The sequence below is a fragment of the Lichenostomus cassidix genome, chromosome 2 (genome assembly GCF_008360975.1).
Source record: "Lichenostomus cassidix isolate B80296 chromosome 2, HeHo_3.0, whole genome shotgun sequence".
Taxonomy (NCBI): Eukaryota; Metazoa; Chordata; class Aves; order Passeriformes; family Meliphagidae; genus Lichenostomus; species Lichenostomus cassidix.
In genome coordinates this window covers 65,524,323-65,543,155 of record NC_139482.1, presented here as the reverse complement: position 1 = coordinate 65,543,155, position 18,833 = coordinate 65,524,323, and the positions used below count along the sequence as shown (strand labels likewise).

Below are 18,833 nucleotides of genomic sequence, written 5' to 3'. Positions count from 1 at the left end.
AAGCAAGAACACATACAGGAAATTATCTCCAACTCTTTTCCAGGAACGACAGAACAATAGGATTCCTCATTTTAACACCAGCTTTCATTTACATCAGTCTTAATCAATTTTTTTATATTTTAAAACAAGGAAAGCTCATATGAAATTTAAGGTAAAGTAAGGACAGCCTGCATCTTCCAAACCAAAGCCTCTGGGGTTCAAAGGCTTTCATTCAGGAGAACTTTTTAGGAACACACAGCAGCCATAAGTATAGGACAAGCCCTGTGTTTTCTTCTGCCTACCACATGAGGATGTTTTACATGCCTCCCTGATCTATGGCTTGAGGAAACATAAATGGTTGAGAGACCCAGCTCAGAAACTCAGTCTTCAGGAAACACAGCAAACGGGATGATCTCTGTCGTGATCCTAATGCTAGAGGCATTTTCCCCTGCATTGTTAACTTCTTTCTTTCAAAGTGTTTTCTTTCCTCCTGAATCAGTCCCATGCTTTCCCCTGCTTCTTTTCTGACCTTCATCTTATCTCACTTTCACTGAATCTGTTTGTTCTTTTTTTGTGTTTGTCCCTATCAATTTGTAGGGGGCTTATTTACTGTGTGTTCTGCAAGACATGGATATGAATACCACATCCTTCTTTGCAGCTCCGTTTTGCCCACTTGAGCTATGAGCTCTGGGGGCAAAAATATGCATTCTGTACTTGTCCAGCACAAAGGAGACCGTGGATCTTCAACTACTTTCACACAAGTAAATTACCACCTATTTTTTCAATCAGTGCCAGATCTGAGTGCAATTTAAAACATACAATTACTGTGCAGGAAGCCAAAGCCATGTCATGTGCCTGAGCAAACCTCCACCTTGCCAGGGCAAAGACCTCCTTTGGAAGTTCTTGACTCTGGGTGCCATCTGCATGACACCATATCCATATGGGAGCAGGTAAGGCCTCAGAAGTCTCTGTCTTGCCAAGGGCAGACAGTTCTGCAGGATAGTGGGAGTACGCAAACCCACCTGACCTGTTGTCACATTTCAAGATCTGGTGAACTCCCTCTAAGGACATTTATGTGACCAACCAAGAGAACATGATGACATTGTTCTGCATGTCCTCCTTTCCCCTCCCCCACCCAAAAAACCACAGGTTGATCATCTGACAACTGAAAGAGAAAAGGCGCCACCAAAACTGATGGTGCTGTGGTGAGTTGCATAGCCTTGGGGTGGGGTAGGCACTAGAAAGGAAGGAAAGAGGACCTTTTGCTGGAGCATCAGTCGTTAATCCTTCCTCAAAGTCATCTGGTAGTGTGAGTTTGCCTGAAGGCATACTCTTCAATGTGTGGAGAGATATCACTCTGGAATGGCAGTTCCAGGAAGGGGGAGCAGCTCTGTTTGTGGCTGTGCATTTAGAGACCCCAGCACAGAAGGATCTTTCCATTCGCTCCTTGCTAGCACCATCTGAAAGTATTTGGCAGACAGATGTCCACTGCCTTGAAACTCTCAAAACACATTTCTGTGGAGTGATAGGTCACCAGAGAGCTGCTGTGGCCTACATAACCTGAAGTAAACTCCAAAAGTAAACTCTACTGTCATACGAAATTTCTATCATTAAGTTAATCAAAAATGTCCATTCATTTCTACAGGAATAAAATATGAGTTAATAAATCCACCGAGACAGGCTAGTCAAGAGACTGTGCATATAGGACATGTCAGAAAAACTGAAGTTAGCAATGATCTAGATTCACAAGGGCTGACAAGAAACCACAAAATGCCAGAGCAGTGTACAGTAATCCTTAAATGAAATTCATCTTTCAGCAGAAAAACACATTAAGGATGGTAATTCAATGATAAAAGAGGCAGGCCAGAACAGGTTCAAATGCTGAATATTTCACAACATAACATAATTAAAGCGGGAGTGTGAAGCTGTTAATCGCTTTATAATAGTTCAGCTTGAAATGAGGTCTGATGTGAGTGCCCTTATAGTTTATTTGTTTATATTATTATAATCATAAAATGTTACATCGACCTAATGCAAATGTGCAGTTTTCACTAGCTTTTATTATAAAAAAATACATGGCATTTTTTTCTCATTTTGGTCCTTCTATCTTTGTGCAAGTATGTGAAAGGAAGAACTGGGAGGAAGGGTCATGAATTTAGGTCAGATCAGATGATTCAGTAAGTCTCATGTGGGTTTAAGTCTTATTAATAATTTTAATACATTCTTCCTTGACAACAATGATTTCAATCACTGCTCCTTTAACGTACAACATGACGTAAAAATACACAGGTTTTTAAAAGAGTGGAACACCCTTCTCCTACAAAAAAGGTAAATTATGTCAACCCTTTGGAAATTACAGTGGATAACCTAGAAAAAAGACAAAAATACATTTGTAAGTACAAATACAAATGTATTTTGTTGTATGAATTTATTATGCCATACCAAGTGTAGAGAAATGTTATTCAAGTAAAACACATTTTAAACACAAATACATTGATAAATGTATAATTATAAATATATTACACAACTGAGGCATAGCCAATTAATATTAACAATATTTCCTAGGTCGGGGTACAGAAAATGCCATGCTAGTGTGTAAAAATACTGTCATGTTTTCTATTGTTTGACAGTTTTTGTGAGAGAAGAAAGGAAAGAATATTTCTTCAGATTTTCTGAGCTACAGTGGGAATGAGAGGAAGACTGACTTCTAGTGTCTTTAAAAAAAAGACATCAGCATAAAAAGAGTTCTTTTCACAAAGCTGAGAAATAGACATGTCTGTCCAAACACTTGATTATGATTAGTACTGATTCTTTACTGTTTGCAGCAGCATTATTACTAGCAATGTCATCTGAATCGATTCCAGCCTCATGCATTGCAAAATGTATAAGAAATTGCTTGAAAACAGCAGTCAAAGAAAATGCATAAAATGAGCAAAATGGACCAAATCGACCAGTGGAGAATGTGTGGAACTGAGCACTGGTCATGACAAATAATTAGCAAAGTTACAAGCTGTTAAGTTTAGTCAAAAGGGCAAAAAAGTGTTGAAATTATAGAAAAAAAAAGATATCAAAAGTCGAGGATGCTGTGTTTACTTCAAGTAACTTTCATAAATATAGTAAGCACATTTTCTGTGGTAAGAGTTGTAAATATGGGAATTACTGTCCCAGAGGCAAACTTTGTTAAACTACTGTAGCTTTACAATTAAAAAAAACAAAAGCTGACTAGTGCTAATGTCTGAGGAAAGCACAGCACCCCTCAAGCATTACAAACCCCTTTTCTGACAAACTGTTGCTAAAAACCTTGCCAGCAACTCTGGTAAAAGAAGAATTTACATGGAAATATCTAAAAACATCCTTCCTGTCTGTGTCAAAGGCACCTTGGTGGCATCCAGGTTCCAGTGTGGCTATCACTGGACCTCATGCAGAATTAGATGTGACAGTGGGGAAGGTTTCCAAGCCACTGTAGGAAAGATGGGGTACTTTACAAGTTGTGGAAATGAACTCAGTTTGCATAAATCATTAAATTGGAGAAATGGCAAGCAAAGGCACGAACAAGAAAAGCTATTAGGGACTGCCAAAAATCATACCATCATGAGAAAGCCACACCAACACTCATTGTATTTAACCCTTACTCACACACATTTATACATGTGCAGGGTACTTTGATGGGGTGACATCTTGTGCTCTCACACTCCTGGGGCAGTAAAGAGGCATTTCAGTGTCTCAGGTTAGCAAAGGCCTTTGTGGGCTCCTGGCACACAACCCATGTCAGGCACACAGGGAGTATCATCCATACCCTGACTGACAGAGCCAGGGAGGCAGCAAATGCCCTCGAAACAGCATGATACCCTTACCTGCAACTGCTCCCAGTAACTCTGCAGAGAGAGAACTCATTTCTAGATCCTCCTATTTATGAACATAATGGACCAGCATAATGGACCAGCATAGTGGACCAGTAGTATCTGGGAATTGTTTGTTTCAGTCAAATTATGAATGCCTGAAGCGTTGTTGTCACAGTCTTCCCCGATTTATTTAACAAACAGACATGGACAGACTAAATGGTAAAAAAAAACCATATACAGAGAATAAGCTCTTTGTAAATGACTAAGGAGAAATCCCAGAATAGATTTATGGAAAGCTGCTTAGCATCATAGGACTAGGAAACAGCAGCGGGTCTTTTTCTTTCTGATTTGCAATAGCATCATATTTATGGATAGGTCCAGTGAACAGCAAGGCAGATCTTTTCTAGGGGATGATTTTCATCTGCTTTTAGATATTACAAAGTGCAGCCACCTATTCCTTAGCTACAGTGTACCTATTGCTTGTGTAGTCTGTGCTGCTTACCATCCCATTTTTTCAGACCTAAATCTTTTGTGGTTTTGAGTGTCCACACTTCAGTCACCCATAAAAATATATAAATGTAGAAACACTCTCTTCCAAATAGCAATAAATTTGGGGGGGAAAAGGTCATCTCAAGAATTAAGTCAAGGAAAACTGATATTCAATGCAGTAAAAAACCTTAGTGAGTAAAAATTAAAGGCCGCAGCTTTCTTGCATTTCCTTGTGCATAACAGTGTCTTTGTCCATTGATTTGCCCTAAGGAAAGGAGATAAAATACCTTCCCTTCCTATTTCAGAGAATCCTGCTGTATTCCAAGCCCAGAGTGGGTTTGGTTCAGATGGGCAAGAGAAATCTCTCTCCTTGCCTCATTTCCCAAATTTTATAAGGGATGCTGGAATCAGTTACTTAAGAAAGCACCTCCAGTAACTTCAGACAGAGAGGATTTTATATACAAAAGTGTTTAGGAAAAGTTATTTTCCCTATGGAAGTCAGGATTTTAATGCATACAAGGGCATATCTGTGTAAATAAGAGGGTCTGCTATTCATTATCTGCTCATCAACATTTGTTATTCATTACTCATGTGTTTACAAATGTAACGCAGTCAGAAAGCAGAAATAATACTATATGACTTCGGTGACCAAAAATACACTAGAAACAACAAATAGTAAATAGATCCATGACGCAGTTCATCTTATGGGATAAAATTTGCCCACAGAAGACATTTTGTGAAAAATTTGTGAAAATAACCCTGACAGACCTATCAGTAACAATGCAATCCAAAAATAATATGTAAACAAGAAACAAAGGAGCTATGTTTGTCAATTAATTTATTGGCAATGAGCATTTTATTGTATTTTTACTGTTTGGAACTGATTAAGTGCAGAGAAAAGATAGTTCAAAGAAACAAGTCTGTGTTCACAGATTTCATTCAATTTTTCCAAGACCATGTGCATTCAAGATGTATGTCTGGGAATGAGACAGGCTTTTATTCACCTGTGACTTACATCAGAGGGACAAATCTGTTCCTGGCAGCTAAATAGCATTTTTAAACCTGGATCACTAGATGGGCAGTAAATCAGCTGAGAACTTAGATTCATTGGACTAGTGGCTCCTAGTTGCATCTTCGTTAGCTTCAGAAAATTTCCTCCTGCGCAGGTGGAAGAATAGTGTATCCTTGTGCTGGTGGGGTTGAGTATAGCCTGAATGGTGCTCTTGTGGAGGGTGTCTTTTGTTGGGTATCTGACCAAGTCTAAATTTTAATTTCTTCTTTTATTTATTCAAACAATAGCAAAATTGCTGGGATATTTCACTAAGAATCAAAATTTCCTGGTTTGACTGTTTAGACCCAGCTTTTTTTTCAAGCAGATGGAAGGGAGCTAGGAAAATGAAGGTGAAAGAGAAAAGCAAATTTAAACACTTCTAGTAAAACATACGGGAACATCTGTGAAAAGTGGTTGTCGTCTTTCAGAAATACTGTAATTTTGCTCTGATCTTTCAGTAACCCTAATGAGTATACTGACTATTCCAGCACAGATGTTAATTATCAGCAAACATTTACCACAAAAGTATCTAGACTCTCAGTCACACTGCAGCCCCATTGCTCCAGCAGCTCTAGAGACAGGTAGAAAAGGGCTGCCTGCAGAACAAAGAGTTAACAACCTATGTTGAGATCAGAAGACATTTTTGTGGCTATTTGCTTTAACTGTCCAGAAATTATCTTATCTGATTTTCCAAATAATCACCAGCAGTCAGATGCTTTCTTGCAGACCACTGCAGAAGTAGGCCATGGAGGAAGAACTGAAGGAAAAAGATTTCACAAACACCTCCCTGGCAGGGTGGAAAGTAGTGGAAGGGCCCGACATATTTGTGTAAGCATTTGAGGTGCCACAGCATTAGCAAATGCTGGTTTCATGATAGAAACAAAGGAAAGAAAGAAAATGAAGACGGCAGAGGTTCAGGTATTCCTTTGAGGTCAAGACTAACATTCCCTATTCTCATCTCATGCCCTCTGCCATCTTCACCCCAAGGATGTTTTTTCTGCCTCCATAGGGCCAGCATCCCAATTGCAGACTCATCAGAAACTAAACCAAAAGTGCCTCAGTTATTAACGTATTTCCTTGTTGTCAGTTTACTCTTTTTCCTGTGCCAGGATTTTATTTTTGGCTCTTGAAAACATTTTAACAATGCCTGACACTGCTGCTTCTCTAGAAATCTAGGAATGGAAATCCACTGTAGCAAGTAGAGACAAAGAGTCAAAGGTTCAGGGCAGCTTGCACGAGCCTTCAACAGGATATGCAAACCAGTTGGGTCTGCAAAACTTGCAACAGTAACTTTCAAGGTCAGGCTGTCTCCCAGGGCTCTCTGAGCATACCAAGAGCCTCTCAGCAATGCCTTCTTCCCTGCTTCAGTTAAGAAACCAGATAGCAAAAATTCTTCTCACAATAGCATTTTCCACTTGTAGCACACTATTGCAAAAACAGCCCCTTTGTGGTGTTCCAGCAGTTTTGTCTTCAGTTAAAACAAGAACTATGAAATGTACCCCAAAAAAACAAATGACAAACAAAGTAAAAATGACTGCTAGGAACCCGAAGAAACAGTTTATGGTACAGCTTCAAGTTTTGAGCAAAGGTGTGGTGTGATTTTATCCATGCAAGAAAGATTCTGTTTGCATTTGATTTCACCTTAACTAGTTTACTTTTCCTGAATTAAAAGTTACTGCCTGAGACATCCAGAAACAATTGTATTGCATTACTGAATTTGATGTGCTTGGTTTATAGAAAAATGGTTTTGTGTACTGTGACGAAATATCTATTATAATGAAGCTTATTATTAGTGGAGTATATTCTTATATCCCTATTTTTTCCTTCTCGGAAGATAGCAGAGTTCAGCATCCGATAAACACGTAAATTGCATTTTTCTTTTCACACAGGACAGATTTCAACTTCTGAACCAGCAGTCAACAAAGATTCCCCCAGCTGCTAGGAAAAAAAAAAAAGTATGTATTTGTGAAGAAAGGCATAATAAGATCAGAGGGAAGCCTGTCATAAAAATGCACATTGCATAATACATGATGGATCAGTTCTATTATTTAACTTTTGCATAGATATAACAATACAGAGATATGCTAACCATCATAGTCAGCATTAATTTACAGTGGGAAAAATAATTAGAATCTCACTTTTTCTGAAGAATGGAGTGAAAATGTAAACAATGCTTCCCTCCAGGCAAGTGCTTTATCAAGTTGACAGGTGCATTTGAATTTCCATGGGTGGGGGACATAATAGGTTATTTATGTGTCATTTTAATAGAAAGGCCCAACCATCAAGATGGACAGGAGACTTTATCAGTACTGCTGTTTGCAACTAATCCACCAATTTAATACCCCATGAAAATACCTGCAACAAAACCTGGACATTTTTCTTTTCCACTCCATTATAGGCAAATCAATATGGGTGCTATTCATCTCAAATCTTTGGCTCAGCAGGTGCCCACAACACAGAGCTCCTCACAACACTGGTACACTGGCACAGCCACATAAATATAGACACTTTGACTTCTGGTGCCATCAGTGACTCCACAACAGGATCACAAAAGTGCACATGGATCACTAGTTCATCCCCAAGTAGAAGTAAGCAAGAAATAAAAATATTTTCTCTAGGTTTTTTTCCTTGTTTTGGTTTGGTTTTGAGAAGAAAAAATCCAGCACAGATTTCTTTAAGTTTTTGATTACTATAATTTTATCTGAAGTAGCCACTCCCTAATTTTCACAAACTGTATATTCCAGGCTGGAGAATAGCCACAAGCCAGAAAAACATTATACATCTCCTAGCTGTAATGTGTTTCTTTACACAAATTTGCCATGAAAAAGAAAGATGCTAAAATGTGCACTCCAGTCACACCTTCTTGTGCATTAGCTCTGCTAAAGGCTGCCTTTTCTTGTCCTGTGTAAAGCTGTGAGCTTGAGTGACACGTAGCCCCACTCTGACCCAGGGCAAATTTGGTAGCCATGCTCCAATTTCTTCTTCTGCGCTTTTTGATACTGTCATCTTTATGAGAACACATGTTCCCCTTGTACTTATCTACACAGCTATTGCTGCCAAATTTTAACACACAGAATATGCTGACAGCCCCCCAGTCCTTCATTGGTGTGTGTGTGGATGTGTGGGTGTGGGTGTGTGTGTATGTTGTGTGTCTGCACAGTCAAAATCAGCCTGATACACACCAGAAAAAAAAAGTATTTTCCATTAGGGAATACTTTAAAAAACCAACCTTTTTCAAGAACTGAAGGTTTCCATTATTGCAATTTCATCCTCATCTGTGTGCAAAAGTTCATTTTACAGATTCATGACCCACCAGGGTCTACATGGACTGGAAAGACATTCCCCAATGAGTTTGAAAAGCCTTAGAATAGATCTAAGGAGGATAGAGGTAATGAGATCATCCACCATCCCATGTCCACTCAGAAGCGTGCTCTAGTTCTGCAGAGATAATTCTTTTCTAACACAGGTATGGCTCCAGAGATGCTTCAAGTACGTAACTGGAAGTATCTTTACACCCCCTGGGTAATTCCTCAGACTAGCTACTCCTGAAACTTTTTGCAAAAGCAAGCAATTCATAAGGACATAAATTTGATTAAAAACAGACCTGGGACATTTCCTATGCTCAGTCTCTCAGTCTGCAAAGCTCATGAATCCCTGTGGTTAATTAGGAAATATTACTCATAGTAAGATCCAGTTATAATAAAATGTATGTTGCCCAAACAGAGCATCTTAATAAGTTTCAGAAACAGTCCCTCCCCCATTTTCCTCCCAGACTTCCAGCTTTGTGACCATGCTTTCTGGTAGGAGGACAATGCCACTTCTCCCACTTGCAGAGAAGGACTGCATACTGTCCTCTCTCCTGGGGGTCATTCAGGCGCTTAGAGCAATGAGGCTGTCAGCCAGATGAAATCCCCTGGGAGCAGTGCCAAGCAGAGCTTACACGTGGGACAAGGGAAGAGAGCCCCAGGAAAGGCATGGACTGGGAAGGCATAACTTGAGCCCCCAGTCCACAACAGGGGGAGGTAATATCTCTTTCCTATGTGAAAGAACCTTATAGTTCCCTCATATATTACCACAAGAGGTATATCACAAGTTACAAATAGTAAAGTGTGGAAAAGAAGCCCAAATAAATTAACTCAGTCTCAATGAATGTATTAAAAGGCAGCTACGTCTGGGTAGAAGACTATAATAGCAAAGGGATGAAACTGCAGGGTGCTGGGTTGGCAAAACTAAAAGTCTAAATTTTGACAAAGTTTTATACCCATATCTGTTTTTTGCTCTGCTTGGATAGCAACTCCTTCCAGAAATCATGTAAGGAATGTAAGCAGAATGTCAGTCCACCATCCTCATTCCATCAGACAGTGGATACTGAGCAAAAAGATGACTGCTTACTCCCTAATGATTTTGTTTCAATTTTGATAGCTTAATATAGGACAGGTTTCATATCCACTCACAGAACTAATAAGAGATGTTCATATTTTATACTAGATTTTTGTTACATAGTGAAGATGTGAAAAAGGTGAACATCAAAAATTACTTTGGCCTGAGTAAAACTGACTCGGTTTATGCTACATGTAATACAAAAAATAGCACCTATAACTGATAGATTAACTTTTAAAAGAGCAAATTTTGAGTAAATGATTAGTAAAATTAACAATAGATGTTTAAAAATATAGATCTAATGTCTTTTCACCATTTGTTCTAAGTAAATTTTATGCCTCTTACAGTGGGATTTGTATCACATTGTATAAATCTTTAATTTCAGTGGAAAACATACACTGTATCATAGTTTAGACAATACACTGAAGTCATTTCATATCTCATTTAAAAGTATGTTTTCTGCTTTGCATGTGTGCTTAATTCACTGCATCTCTGGTGCTTTTATGCTGGTATAGCCGCTTTGATCAAGTAAAATTAGAGTAAGGGACAGCAGCATAGGAATGTATCCTGTCCATACATTTTATGTCATTTAACTGTAACCAGAACATTTCCCCATTGTCATAGAAAAACATATCAATCAACAGAATGCTAAGCACAGAAAAATATCAATCAAATCAGTGTATTATTCAAAAAGAAAAGGGGCAAGTGTACCCAAGAGTAGTGTAATGCCTTCTGAAGTTGGTAGAGTTAACAAAATCTTAGGTGATAATTTTCATGAATCAAAAGCACTAAGAGCTTGTTTCTGTGTACTGAAATTGACTCAGATTGAGAAAACTGACCACTCCAGTTTCTTTGATACATGTAGAAGTGTGAGTTTCCAATCAGAACACCATTTGTCAGTTCTTTGCTTGTTCCTTTTCTCAGTATGTGGGATGGGGAATGGGTGAACCCCATTCAAAGTAAATCAGAAAACACTCAGCATATCTCTTCTTTCAAGCACATTTTGATGTCTTGGTTTTATGGAAATATTTCCAAGAGGCTGTTGACTTCCAAAGTCTAAGCACATAGAAAATGGGGATGCTCCATTTTTTCCTCAAGTTAAAATATATTTTGAGAAAAAATACTGAGAAAAATATTTTGACATCTTTTCTAGGAGTTAATCTGAGAAACGGTATTTATTAATTTTTTTTTGCTTTCATATTGAGGACTCGTTTCCCATCATTACAAGAGGATCAGCAGTCTTGTTTGACTCTCCTCTTATTTAAGAAGTTTCCAGGTAGCTATAACTTGCATTTCTAGTTAAGATTACAAATTAAAGATCAGGCTATGTTAGATGCAATCACCCATCAAAAGCACTCATCTGGTTGCCCAGACCATTTTCTATCCTGAAGCAGGACTGGCTCCAGGCATAACCAAAGTAGGCAGAAGCCTGGGACATGAGTTTTTCTTCTCCATCTCTTTTGCCTGCAGCACTGCCTCAGCAGCCAGTCTGGTGCCTGCTACTGCAGCCAGGAAAGATCCCTGTTCTGGGGCTGCTCCTCTAGACAGCAAGACCGCAGGTAGCTTGAAAATCTCCATCACAACTGAGAAGCAGCAGCTGAAACCATCCTGTCCCTGTGGTAGCAGCATCCCCTTTCACCTGTGCTGCATAGAAATCTTTAATTTGACATGCTGTGGATATGGACTTACGACAACGGGATGTAGCTTAAAACACTCAGTTGTTGTGGTGGCCTGTCTGGTAAAAGTAATTTCAACAAAATGCTAATTTGACTCCCAAAATTAGATAATGTGTGGCCTCTTGGAACTCGAGCTATCTTAAACCCTAAAGTGTGATGCTTAATAACTGATTTCACGATACCATTTCTATTTCCTGGGATAACACTAGTATTTGTGAAACAAATGGCCTCTCCAACTTATTTATATAAAAATGGATTTATATATACAATAATTCATTGAAATAGAATGGCTAGAAGAACTACTTTAATCTTCTCTGCCTTGAGATGTTGCAGTTCTATTTTCTAGACTTGTGTTTTCCTCACAGTTTATTTGTACCTCACAGATATATTATGCATATAATATATGACTCTTTACTGATCCATTTATTCACCTGTACCTCTCAGAAATAATTCTATGTATTTTCATTCAGAGCTTTCATCTGCACGTCAGTATCTTCTGTATTTTGTACTCAGAAAGATGACAAAAGAAATGTCATAGATTCACAGAATCACAGAAAGGTTTGGGTTGGAAGGGACCTCAAAGATTATCCAGTTTCAACACCTCTGCCATGGACAGGGACACTTTCTACTAGACCAGATTTCTCAAAGTCCCGTCCAACCCAGTCTTGAACACTTCCAGGGATGGGGCCTCCACAACTTCCCTGGGCAACCTGTTCCAGTGCCTCACCACCTTCACAGTAAAGAATTTATTCCTAAAATATTCTCAAAATTTCCTGAACAGATAGCGTCCAAGCAACAAGTAACCCAATTAAGTTCTGGTGCACCATGCAACCTCATGTCCTCACATTCCTGTTGGTGATTTGGGAATTTCAAAAGTGACAGATAATAGAGTCAGCCACTATGTGGGAAGAAAAAAGACACTAAAATAGGCAGTGGGCATTCTTACAGACCAATTGGTCTCTAGCAGAAGGGAAGACTTGCAAAATGAGTCGAAACATCAAAGATGTTGTACAAGAGTCTACATCCAAACTAAGAGCCTAGTTATACAGCAGAAGAGTGTCAGGTGAACTATGAAACTACAACTGTACAGCAGAAGAAAGATGCCTAAACTCAAATGTGTTGACATCATTATTATCTTAAATGTTTTAAGTTTATTATTGCCAATACCTGATGAAAAAAAAAAAGAATGTACTTCGTTCATTACTAACTTCTACACTGTTTTAAGTTCCACTTTTATACTGGTTATATATGTAAAAAAGTAAAGGTACCTACCATAAACTTACTACATATTTTATAGAGAGTTTAGACAGCATTAGATGCTCAGCAACCTAACAAATTACGTGATCTTTGTATCTTGTTCAGATAAAGGATTTAGAAGTGGCAAAGGAAAAAGCAATTGAAGTGCTATGAACAAACTATGTTGATTTAGAAACCAAGCCAAATAAAAAACATTGCAATAGAGTTTCAAAAAGTTATGTTTGCAATTTAAAATACCCATAGGGCAGATCTGACTTACATGACCAACACTTAATGTATAGTACATGATAAGATGACACATGCAGTTTTGAAACTTGGCAGTAATTCAGAAAAAGAATACTTTGCTGGCCATTAACAATTTCTGCGCAATGTATTCATTTATTATATATGTCCGTAGTTGAGTTCCTGAGTGATTATAGTTATAACAGTGTCTTCTTGTGTAATCTTAGGGCACCAAAAGCTGCACTGCAAAATGAAACTAAGGATTAATAAATGAGCTCTCCTTGCTCATGCTAATAGTACACTAAATTCACATCCTGAGTTTGCTTTCTGTTATTAAATGCAAATGAAGAGAAGCTGCCACATATCTACAGAGGTGCAAATGATACAAGAACTGGGCTTGCACTTTTGTAAAGGGCTTTGATGGGGGTATGTGTGTGGGAGCAGGGAGGAGATGCAGTATGAGCATTACACTGAAATATTTTAGCATGCTTTAATGCACCTAAATAGCACCAAACAGGGAACTCAAACCAAAATCGTAGGTAACAATGAGCAATAATGATTTCAGTTTAATGCTCGAAAAGTTTAAATAATATATTAAGATTAAGGGTTGTTGGGTTTTATGTTTTTGCTTGGGGAGGGTTTTTTAGAAATGCATGGGTATTTTTCAATGGAGCTGGTACTGACTTGCAGCTGTTTGATATTAGATGCAAGACCTACCAGTCTTAAAACCTCACATTAGAAACAGACCTTTGGCCAAGTTGTGTCTTGGTTTAGACCTTGGCAACCCTGCTTACATCAGTGGGGGTAATTTGACCTCTCATTTGAATAATGCAGGGTGGTGATATGGTTCTGGTTTGTATTTTCTGTGATTGTTTCAGTCTAAATGCAACAACTCCCTGGATTGTGGGTGAGATGAAAATGCCTTCCAGAGGTAACAGTGGTGCAGATACAGGAATCACGTCTGATCTGACAAATCATGTTGTAGGCACAGGTTACAGCATCTTGCCAGTCTGGCAACAGGCATATCTCCTAGGGCCTCTCCTTGCACTGAAAGGATCAAAAAAGATATTATGGGTGATGGCAAGGCAGCAGGAGCTCAAAGCAGAAAGAGCTTCCTGCCGAAAGTGAATTATGTGAGTGTACGTGATCTTTAGAAAGAAGAAATGTCCCTACTCTCTCTAATCCAGACACAGGGAAGCTCTAGAGTAAGCAAAATTCAGCCCAGACTAGAGACAAAATTTTCAGCTGAAAGAATGCATCAGAACAGCATTAATTTGATAGTAAATATGCTTTAGTAATCCATTGAAGACATATCCTAATTGATTGTATCATTATTTATGATGTATCATCATGTATGAATTTAGAAGATGTGAAAATAGTTGTTTGTGCTCTATCTGAAACATCTTTTACTCCCATATGAAAAAAAAAGGAAATGGAGTATTAGAATCCTTCAGGAAATAAGCAAAAGTCTATGACCTATGGTAACTTTCAACATCACATGCTTAATATAGCTATGAAAAACAAAATGTCACGGGGTTGCAAACATGAAAAAATACTGTGAGCTCTCTGTTTATTTTTGTTGGTTTGTTTATTCCGTAAAACATCTCCTTGCTCAATTGCAGTGATAATGATTATCCAAAAAAGCTTGGGCTGAGAGTCTGAATCCTAAACTTTTAAGTTAGAATCTCTGCCTGGCTACACATCAATCAGAAAAATAAACAACAAACTCTAGTCATGATGATGCCACATCACCACAAAAACAGAATGAATGTATTTGAACTGCAGTATCTTTGCCTTATTCAAGAATTTTCATTAGGTTTTGTTTAAACTGTACAACCCTTCTTGTGCAGACAGAAAAGAGTCTTGTTCCATGAAACTAAAGAAAAACAAAACAAAACAAACTTTTAAAGCCAAAACATTTAGCTTAATCCATCTTTAAATCCTATTACACATTCAACAAATGACAATAGTAAACCTTACTGGCCAGAGATGAGGCAATATATGGCAGACCAAGCAGAGTCACTCTGGTTGGCTTAAAGGGCACTGTCAGGTTCAAAAATCATAAATCCCTGTCTCTTTTTACACTACTCAGGCGTTTTCACACAGCTCTGGCACATCATTATGCCAAAACTACAGCTTTTTCAAGATGCCAGAAAAGCATAAATGAGAGTCAGACCCCAGACACTCAGAACAGACACAGCTACTTGCACCATCACCAGCGCAAAAACAAAGGGTTTTTTTCTTTTCTGGCAAATTTGACTTATTTATTTTCATGGTGTTTTGCATTCAGCTTGGACAATAAGTAAAAATTCAACAGGCATTTACAATAAATAATTATGATGGAAGTATTGCTTCACTCTGGATCACTTACCCTCTCCAGTACCCGAGCGCTTGGAGTATAAACACTGCAGAAGGATTCTGCATTTACAAAAAGATACCAGTATTGTGATTTGGTTTTGAGGCTTTTTTTTTTTTTTTTTTTTTTTGTTATTTGCCATTTTTGTTTTTTCTCCTCCCTCCCAGTTCCCCCAAAAGCCCATTCCATTTGCCTTTAGTTTTCATCACAAAATACTCATTTGGAACCTACCCAAAGGGTTGATTTCAAGTACTTAATATCACGTACAAACAAATTAACACCAATGAGACATTGAAATGATTGTAAAAATTGTTCCTGTAATGTCTGAAGGCTGTTTATTGCTTCTCAAGCTGGATGTTTATGAGTGACATGAATCCTGGTCCACATGCATGCTTTTCAGAGTGTAAATCCAGCAAGAAGAAGTTGAGGTAAAAGACTCCAAAAGAGTCATAATTTGTTATCATATCATTCTCGCTCACACACATGTGTTTATACTTTTACTTGCAAAAACTGATCAAGTAAATATTTTGGATACTTTACTATTGCTTGACCTCCTTTTGTTTTAGTTACTCTGTACAACATCTAACTGTGCGCCTCAAGTTTCTTTGCAAGAGTCTCCACAGTCCAGTGTTCTCCAGCCATGAAGCATTCCATACAGGGAGCCACAGCACCTTGGTTCCTGACCCAGCACAGCTCAGGTCTCTGTCCTCAGATAAAGGGTATTGAAAAATTATGAAAAGGGGCCATTTCAACTTGCTAGGAAGAGTTGCAGTAGGTTTCTGCTCTATCCATGCAGGCTAAAGCATCTTCCCAGTCAGTGGCAGGATATCTGCTGGGTTTAAAGACATCACAAAAACTTGCAGGACTTTTCTGATGAACAGTATGCCTGTGCCACAGTGGGTGCTCACCATCATTCAAATACTTGATTGCACATCCATTTTCTTAGAAGAATGCTTCTCAAATCCTAAAATTGCCGTCATCTGCACACCTGTGCCGAGCTGGCGCCACCACAGTGGTCACCACTCACTTGTTCAGGAACAGAACAAAAACGCTATCCTGGCCCCTACTTGTCACAGAGGTCGGGGACAACAGAAGGCAGAACGGTCAGGCAAGCACAGGGAAACCATGGTACGGAGAAAGTAGATCCTGGGTTGGCCAACCATGTCCTGGGGAGCATCAGGCACAGCATGGCCAGCCAGTCAAGGGAGAGGATTGTCCCACTCAGCTCTGCACTGAGGAGGCCTCACCTTGAGTGCGGGGGGCAGCTTTGGAGACTGCAATATAAGAAAGATATTAAGCTGTTAAAGAGTGTCCAAAGGAGGGCAAGGAAGATGCTGAAGGACCTGGAGGGGAAGTCATATGAGGAGTGGCCTAGGTCACATGGTCTTTTCAGCCTGGAGGAGAATGAGGGGAGACCTCATTGCAGTTACAGCTTCCTCATGAGGGGAAGAGGAGGGGCAGGCACTGATCTTTTCTCTGTGGTGACCTGACAGGACCTGAGGGAATGGCCTGAAGTTGTGTCAGGGGAGTTTTAGGATATTAGGAAAAATTTCTCCACCCAGAGGGTGGTTGGGCACTGGAACAAGCTCCCCAGGGAAGTGATCACAATACCAAGCCTGACAGAGTCTGAGGTTTTGGACAATACTCTTGGGAACATGGTATGATTGTTGGGGCTGTTCTTTGCAGGGTCAGGAGTTGGACTCAATGATCCTTGTGGGTCCCTTCCAAATCAGCATATTCTGTGATTCTGTGAAGTTTGGAGTGGAAGAAAACAAGAATGGATGGGTCTGTGACAGAGAGAGCAGAGCTTTTGAGAAGGCACTTTTAAAGTCAGGCATCCTGGATGTTTTTCTGTCTCGCTGGAACAAGCAATTTGGTGTTGTGGACACCACAGTCTCAGATACTCTGAAATGGGGGACCCCGACAATACCAAGCAACAGAGAATCACCCCATCGAGGGCATTGAGGCTGAACCAGGCTGTGCATGAATACATTGCTCCAATCTTGGCACTGCTGTTTGAAGGCAGGAGTGACCCGCAGAGGTCTGCTGCATTCTCTGGGCTGTCGATGATGGAGGTTCTGGCTCCCTCATTTTGTGGAAGAACCTGATAAATTTTGCAGGGCTTATATCAGTGTCACACCCACCTACTGAGCCAAAGGCACCCACTGCTATCTGTAGCCCTGGAGGCCTTCACACATCCAGTGGATGCTGTCCAGACTCAAGCATGAGGTGGGATAACTTTTGTTGATAAAATATTTCCCATCTGTCTCAAACACTAACAATTACCTGAACCCCACAAAAAGCACTTGGAAAGATGGAATTTCTCAAACAGCAAATTAACTAACATCCTCCAAGTTGTAATTCAAGCTGCAGTACACACTGCTTCAAACAATGCCATTTATAAAGCGATAATGAAAGGAACTAGTCTATAAACCTTTCCCTAGCAGCAGGAGGGCTTAGGCTCCCAGGTTCATAAGCCTTCAGTTTATTTGAAGCCCCTCAGCCCCTCAGCAAAGAGGAAACAATCAAGGGAAAGAGAAGAGTAATCCTGAAAAGCTTAACAAAGAACTATCATGTATGTTTTTTTCTCTGCCTATATTGACTTTGAAAGAGAGAGAAACCAGCTTTCTACCTTTACTACATTATTTCCCACTTGTTAAATGGTAATGCATAGCCCAAGTGTGTTCAATAAAGCTAAAATAAGTATCCTTCTTTGTGAACTAGTGAAGGATCCAGTTGGCAGGCTTGCTCTCTCAGGCAAGACTCATTAATACAAAAGGGGGTTTATCTGAGAAAAGTCTAAATTACGAGTTCTAAATGGGTAATCTCAACTGCAAAAGAAAACAAAGCTGGGTAGGTTTTATGCCATGACTGAGCTTAAGCTTCAAGCCTGCAGGCTAGCGCTACTCAGAGTGTTTCTGAAGGGATAATTTTCTATGCAAAAAGACTGATTCATTGAAGAATTACTCATGTCATAGCCAACGTGCCAATTTCAATGGCCGTTCATCTGACAGGCGCAACAACCCCTTCTGAAATGTTTTAAATGACCAGGTGCAATTTTCCTATTTTTAAATAACCTTTCATGGTTACTCTAGCCAGACAAATGCCCTGCAAACCCAGATGGAGTGTTCCCACTGCTGTAGCCTAGGCAGGGTTTGGGAGAAACACAGCTCCCTAAGGTGCTGCCTAGCTTTGCCCTTTTCCTTTTCCTCTCTCATTTTGAGGAAAAAAGAATTCAGTCTTAGTGCCTGATGGTAGCACTGAAATGTCATATCAATATGCTGGTCACTGGGTAAATTACGCACTTTAGGGCTATAATCAGGGAGCCTGATGTGCAAATAAGTCCCTGCACCCAGTCAGTGGAGAAGATTAATGCCTCAGAAGAACTGTCAAGGTGATCCCAAAGCCTTAGGTTAGGAACAGTGAAAGGTAATCAAAGCCAACAGGAGAGGAGGCCCTAGGATTCACGTGGAAAGTCGATTGTCTAAACAGGGCCCATTACTATCAAGATGTTGTGAGGCTCAAAGTTTGGCTCCATCTTCATCAGAGAATGCCAAAGTTAAAAGCTGCTGACCTTTCTC

At 39.4% G+C, this 18,833-nt stretch overlaps 1 protein-coding gene across 1 annotated transcript in view; it reads right to left on the bottom strand.

The window, feature by feature from the left end:
- The window catches only part of LOC146441535 (uncharacterized), a 186,467-nt gene that overhangs the window by 12,628 nt on the left and 155,006 nt on the right, over positions 1 to 18,833 (bottom strand). The window lies entirely within an intron of this gene.